The following is a 7,353-nucleotide window of genomic DNA, read 5'->3' as shown; positions in this document are numbered from 1 at the left end:
ACAATGAAAGTAGTGCTAAGAGGAAAGTTCATAGCACTAAGTGCCTTCAAGAAGAAATTCCAGACAGCTCATTCAAGCAACTTAATGGCCCACTTAAAAACCCTAGAAAAAGAAGAAGCAGACACACCAAAAAGGAGTAGACGGCTGGAAATAATCAAACTGAAATTTGGGCTGAAATCAATCAATTAGAAACAAACAAAACAATTCAGAGAATCAATGAAACCAAGAGCTGGTTCTTTGAGAAAATCAACAAGATTGACAAACACTTAGCCAAGCTAATTAAAAGGCAGAGAGACAACACCCAAATTAACAAAATCAGAAATGAAAAGGGGGACATAACTAAAGACACTGAGGAAATCCAAACAATCATTAGGACTTACTTCAAAAGCCTATATGCCACAAAATTTGAAAATCTAAATGAAATGGACAATTTTCTTGATCGATTTGACTTACCAAAGCTGAATCAGGACCAGGTAAATCAACTAAATAGTCCTATATCTCCCAAAGAAATAGAAGCGGTCATCAAAAGTCTCCCATCCAAAAAAAAAAAAAAAAAAAAAGCCCAGGACCAGATGGCTTCAGCGCAGAATTCTACCAGACCTTCAAAGAAGAGCTAACACCAATTCTCTTCAAACTATTCCACAAAATAGAAACAGAAGGAACATTACCAAACTCATTCTATGAAGCCACAGTCACCTTGGTACCTAAACCTCACAAAGACTCAACAAAGAAAGAGAATTTCAGGCCAATCTCCCTTATGAACATTGATGCAAAAATACTTAACAAAATACTTGCAAACCGAATCCAAGAACACATCAAAGATATTATCCACTATGACCAAGTAGGCTTCATCCCAGGTATGCATGGGTGGTTCAATATATGGAAATCCATCAATGTGATCCACCATATTAACAAACTGAAAGAAAAAAACCACATGATAATCCCCCTAGATGCTGAAAAAGCATTTGACAAAATCCAACATCCATTCATGTTTAAAGTCTTGGAGAGATCAGGGATACAAGGCACATATCTAAACATAGTAAAGGCAATATACAGCAAGCCTATAGCCAACATCAAACTGAACAGAGAGAAACTTAAAGCAATCCCACTGAAATCAGGGACAAGACAAGGCTGCCCACTCTTCCCATATCTCTTCAACATAGTTCTGGAAGTCCTTGCTAGAGCAATAAGACAGTTGAAGGAGATCAAGGGGATACAAATTGGAAAGGAAGAAGTCAAATTATCACTATTTGCAGATGATATGATAGTATACATGAGTGACCCTAAAAACTCTACCAGGGAACTCCTAAAGCTGATAAACACCTTCAGCAAAGTGGCTGGACACAAAATTAACTCAAAAAAATCAGTAGCCTTCCTGTATACAAACAACAAAAGGGCCACAATCAATAAATGGGACCTCATGAAATTGAAAAGCTTCTGAAAAGCAAAGGACACTGTCATCAAAACAAAGCGACTGCCTATAGATTGGGAAAGAATCATCACCAACCCTTTATCTGACAGAGGACTCATATTCAGTATATATAAAGAACTAAAGAAACTGAAAAGCAGCAAACCATGTAATCCACTTAAAAAATGGGGAACAGTGCTAAACAGATAATTCTCTGTAGAGGAATATCAAATGGCAGAGAAGCACTTAAAGAAATGTTCAACCTCATTAACCATTAGGGAAATGCAAATCAAAACAACCCTGAGATTTCACCTTACACCCATCATAATGGCCAAGATCAAAAACTCAAGTGACAACACATGCTGGAGAGGTTGTGAAGAAAGGGAACCCTCTTCCATTGCTGGTGGGAATGTCAACTGGTACAACCACTTTGGAAATCAATCCTGTGATTTCTCAGACAATTAGGAACAGTGCTTCCTCAAGATCCAGCTATACCACTCCTAGGCATATATCCAAAATATGTTCAAGTACACAAGAAGGACTTTTGCTCAACGATATTTGTAGCAGCTTTATTTGTAATAGCCAGAACCTGGAAACAACCCAGCTCTCCATCAACGGAGGAATGGATACAGAAACTGTGGTATTTTTACACAATAAAATACTACTCAGCAATCAAAAACGAGGAAATCATGAATTTTGCAGGCAAATGGTGAGATCTAGAAAAGATAATTCTGATTGAAGTATCCCAGAAGGAGAAAGAGAAACATGGTATATACTCACTTATATAGGCCTATACGATATGATAAACATAATGATATCTATACACCTAAAGAAGATAAATAAGAAAGCAGACATGGAGTAAGATGATCAATCCTCACTTAGAAAGACAAATGAGCTGTGCATTGTTCATAGGAGAAAACAAGTAACAGGACAGGAGCCTACTGCATTAGGCCTCTGAAAGACTCTACCTAGCAATGTATCAAAACAGATACTAAGATTCATAACCAAACCTTCGGCAGAGTGCAGAGAATCATATGAAAGAAGGGGAGTTTGTATGACTTGGAAAGGATAGGAGCTCCACAATGACGAAATATATCTGGGCACAGGGGTCTTTTCTGAGACTGACACTCCACCATGGACCATATATGGATATAACCTAGAACCTCTGCTCGGATGTAGCCCATGGTTGTTCATTAACCAAATGGTTTCCCATAGTAAGCGGAACAGAGACTATTTCTGACAGGAACTCAATGGCAGGCTCTTTGACCTCCACACCCCTCAAGGGAGGAGCAGTCCCTTGTATCATGTATCTTCAGCCAGTCCTGAAGATACATGATAAAACAGGGTCAGATGAAAGGGGAGGAGGTCCTCCCTAAACAGTGGACTTGGAAAGGGGCAGCGAGGAACTGAGGGAGGAAGGGTGGGATTGGGAGGGAATGAGGGTGTGGGATACAGCTGGGATACAGAGTTAACAAAATGTAACTAGTAATAAAAAATAAAATTAAATTTAAAATATAGAAATCATTAGATATGCAGGTAAATGGTGGAAACTGGAAAAGATCATCCTGAGTGAGGTATCACAAAAGCAGAAAGACACACAGGGTGTATATTCACTCATATCTGGATATTAGATATATAATATAAGATTAATATCCTAAAATCTGTACACCTAAGGAAGCTAATCAAGAAGGAGGACACTGGCTAAGGTGCTCAATCCTCATTCAGAAAGGCAAAGAGGATGAACATCAGAGGAGGGAGAAAACAAGGAATAGGACAGGAGCCTACCATAGAGGGCCTCTGAAAATCTCTACCCTTCAAGGTATCGAGGCAGATTCTGAGACTCATAGCCAAACTTTGGGCAGAGTGCAGGGAATTTTATGAAAGATTGGGGAGATAGAAAGATCTGGAAAGGACAGGAGCTCCACAAGGAGAGCCACAGATCCGAAATGTCTGGGCACAGGTGTCTTTCCTGAGACAGGTACTCCAGCCAAGGACCACTCATGGAGATGGCCTTGAACCTCTCCACGGAGGTATCCCATGTCAGTTCAGTGTCCAAGTTGGTTCCATAATAATGGGGACAGGAACTGTCTCTGACAGAAACTGATTGGCCTGCTCTTTGATCAACTCCCCCTGATGGGGGATCAACCTTTCCAGGCCACAAAGGAAGAAAATGCAGTCACTCCTGATGAGACCTGCTGATAGGCTAGGATCAGAGGGAAGGGGAGGAGGATGTCCCTTATCAGTGGATTGGGCGATAGGGGGTTGGGTGGGAAAGAAGGAGGGAAGGTGGGATTGGGAGAGGAGGAGGGAGGGAGCTACAGGGGGGATACAAAGTGAATTAACTTTAATTAATAAAAATAAACATAATTAAATAATAAAATAAATTAGAGCAACAAAAATGAATGTGGAGATAGTAGCAGTCTTGTATATTGCTAGCAAAGGTTTACAATACTTCAACTAAGTTGGAAAAGCTTTAGTCATTTCTTAAGAGAGTAACTAAATACTAATTATATGTTTCAAATCAAATTCTGATATAGACTAAAATCTATGTGCAGTTCATCTTACAATACGAATCAAGTCATATTTGGATAGTATATAGTCAGTGGGTGTATTAAAGGTTCAAAAATGAAATTTTACATGCCTGAGGATTAGTGCTGCAGTAATAATATTTTAGTGTGAATGAGATAATGCCATTCCCCTTATTTATTCATTTTAATTATTATTATTTATTACAATTTATTCACTTTGTATCCTGGCTGTGGCCACCTTTGTCTCCTCCCAATCCCACCCTCCATCACTCTTTTCTCCCTGTGCTTCCCCCTTAGTCCACTGTTAGGGGAAGCTAACATCCCTATCTGACCCTAGACTATCAGTCTCATCATGCCTGGTTGCATTGTCTTCCTCTGTAGCCTGGCAAAGCTCTATTCCCAAGGAGGATGGGATCAGAAAGCTTGCTACCCAGTGCATGCCAGAATCAGCTCCTGTTCCCCTTACTAGGGACCCACTTGGAGGCTGAGTCTATGGGCTACATATGAACAAGTATTCAAGGTACTCTCCATGCGTGGTCCTTGGTTGACATGTCAGTCTCTGCAGGGCCCACAGGGCTCAGGTTTATCTTTTTCTTTTTCTTTTTTTTTTGCCTCTGTTCATCTCCTTTTGGAGCTCCTGTCCTGTCATGGTCTTTCTATCTTCACCTTCTTTAATAAAATTCAATGCATTCTACCCAAAATGTGGTTTGGAGTCTCAGCCCCTGCCTCGATACCTCATCAGTAGAACCTTTCAGAAGCCCCTGTGGGAGGCTCCTTTCATGGTCCATTTCTTCTCCTACTTCTGATATCTAACACGTTTGTCCTTCTGAATGAGTATTGAGCATATTCTCTCAGGCCATCCTTGTTGTTTAGCTTCATTAGGTGTTCAGATTTTAGTATGTTTATCCTATATTATATGGCTAATAAGCACTTATGAGTGAGTATATACCATGTTTGGCTTTCTGATTCTGGGATACCTAACTCAGGATGATCTTTACTAGATCTCACCATTTGCTTACAAATTTCATGATTTCCTTGTTTTTAATAGCTGGGTAGTATACCATTGTGTAAAGGTACCACAATTTCTGAATCCATTTCTCTGTTGAGGGACATCTAGGTAGTTTTTGGATTCTGGCTATTATGAATAGAGCTGCTTTGAACATGGTTAAGCAAATGTCCTTGTTGTATAGTTGAGCATATTTTAGATATATGACAGAGTGGTATAGCTGGATCTTGAGGTAGCATTATTCCTTATTTTCTGAGAAAGTACCAGATTGATTTCCAAAGTGGTTGTACAAGTTTACATTCCTCCAGCAATGGAGGAGGGTTCCCCTTTCTCCACATTCTCTTTAGCATGTGCTGTCACTTGAGTTTTTTATCTTAGCCATTCTGATGGGTATAAGGTAAATTGATTTGCATCTCCTTGATGACTAAGAATGTTGAACAATTCTTTGAGTTTTTCTTTGCCATTTGATATTCCTCTATTGATAATTCTCTGTTTACCTCTGTACCCCAATTTTTATTTGGATCACTTGGTTTGTTGGTGTTTAACTTCTTAAATTCTTCATATATTCTGGATATTAGCCCTTTGTTCGATTGGGTTGGTGAAGATCCTTTCCCAGTCTGTAGACTGTCGTAATGTTCTGAGGACAGTGTCCTTTGCTTTACAGAAGCTTTTCAGTTTCATGAGGTCCCATTTATTGATTGTTGCTCTTAGAGTATGTGATGTTGATGTTCTGTTCAGGAAGTTGTCTTCTGTGACAATGAGTTCAAAGCTCTTCCCCACTTTATTTTCTAAGAAGTTTAGTGTATCTGGTTTTATGTTGAGGTCTTTGATCCACTTCAACTTCAGTTTTCTGCAGAGTGATAAATATGGATCTCACTGCATTTTTCTACATGTAGACATCAGTTAGACCAGCACCATTTGTTGAAGATGCTATCTTTTTTCCATTGTATTATCTTGACTTCTTTGTCAAAATCAAGTATCTCTAGGTGTGTGGGTTTATTTCTGGGTCTTCTATTCGAATCCATTGATCCACCAATCTCTTTCAGTGCCAATACCATGATATGTTTATTACTGTTGTTCTGGAGTACAGTTTGAGATCAGGGTTAGAAACATCTCCAGAAGATCTGTTATTGTATGGGACTGTTTTAGTAACTCTGTGTTATTTATTTTTCCATATCAAGTTGAGAATTGTTATTTCAAACTCTATAAACAATTGTGTTATTATTTTGATGGGAATTACACTGAATTTGTAGATTGCTTTTGGCAGGATGGCCAAATGGCATCACTGTTAATCCTACCCATCCATGAACATGGGAAGACCCTAGGGAAGATGCATGATCCTCATTCAGAAAGCCAAATGTGATAGAATTGGAATCAGAAGAAGATAGGGAACAGGAGAGTATTCTACCACAGATGGCCTCTGAAAGACTCTACTGATCAAGATATTGAAGCAGAGGTTGAGAATCATAGCCAAACTTCTGGCTGAATGCATTGAATTTTAGAAAAGACAGGGAAGATAGAAAGAGGTGACTGGGACATGGGCTCCAAAAGGAGACCAACCTAGTTTTAAAAAAACAACTGGACACTGGGGGCCCTGAAGAGACTGATTCCCCAACCAAGGACAGTGCATGGAGAGGACCTGAAACTTCTGCTCTAATGTAGTCCATAAACTCAGTCTCAAAGTGGTTCCTTAATAAGGGGGACAAGGGCTGTCTCTCGTATGAACTCAATGGCAGACTCTCTGATCACCTCTCCCTGGGGGCTGCAGCCTTCCCAGGCCACAGAGGAAGACAATGCAGCCAGCTCTGATGAGACCTGATAGGCTAGGATCTGATAGAAGAGTAGGAGGACCTCCCCTACCAGTGTCCTAGGAGAGGGGCTTAGAGAGAGAAATGGGAAGGTTGGTAGGATTGGGTGAAAATGAGCAAGGGCACCAAAGATGGGATACAAAGTGTATAAATTGTAATAAATAATAATAATAATAATAAAAGAAAAAATCACTAATTTCTGCTTAGCAATAATAATAGTTCCCCTTACTAGAGAACCCACTTGGATACTAAGCTCCCACTGGCTACCTCTGTGCAGGGGATCTAGGACATGAGCTCAGTGGCTGGCTCTTTGATCACCTCCTTCTGAGTAGGCCATGGAGGAGGGCAGTGCAACCAATCCTGATGAGACATGATAAGCTAGGTTCAGATGGAAGGGGAGGAGGACCTCTCCTATCAGAGGACTTGGAGAGGGGCATGGGAGGGTGGGATTGGGAGGGAATGAGGGAAGGGACTATAGCTGGTATACAAAGTGAATAAACTGCAATTAATATAAAAATAACTTTTAAAATTAAAAAAAGAAAATTCAAAGAATAAACTAAACAAAACAATAATAGTTAATTGAATATAACTGGCTAACACAGG

This window comes from Meriones unguiculatus, chromosome X, assembly GCF_030254825.1.
Source record: "Meriones unguiculatus strain TT.TT164.6M chromosome X, Bangor_MerUng_6.1, whole genome shotgun sequence".
Taxonomy (NCBI): Eukaryota; Metazoa; Chordata; class Mammalia; order Rodentia; family Muridae; genus Meriones; species Meriones unguiculatus.
The sequence above is the reverse complement of the archived record's forward strand: the minus strand, read 5'-3'. Positions refer to the sequence as shown.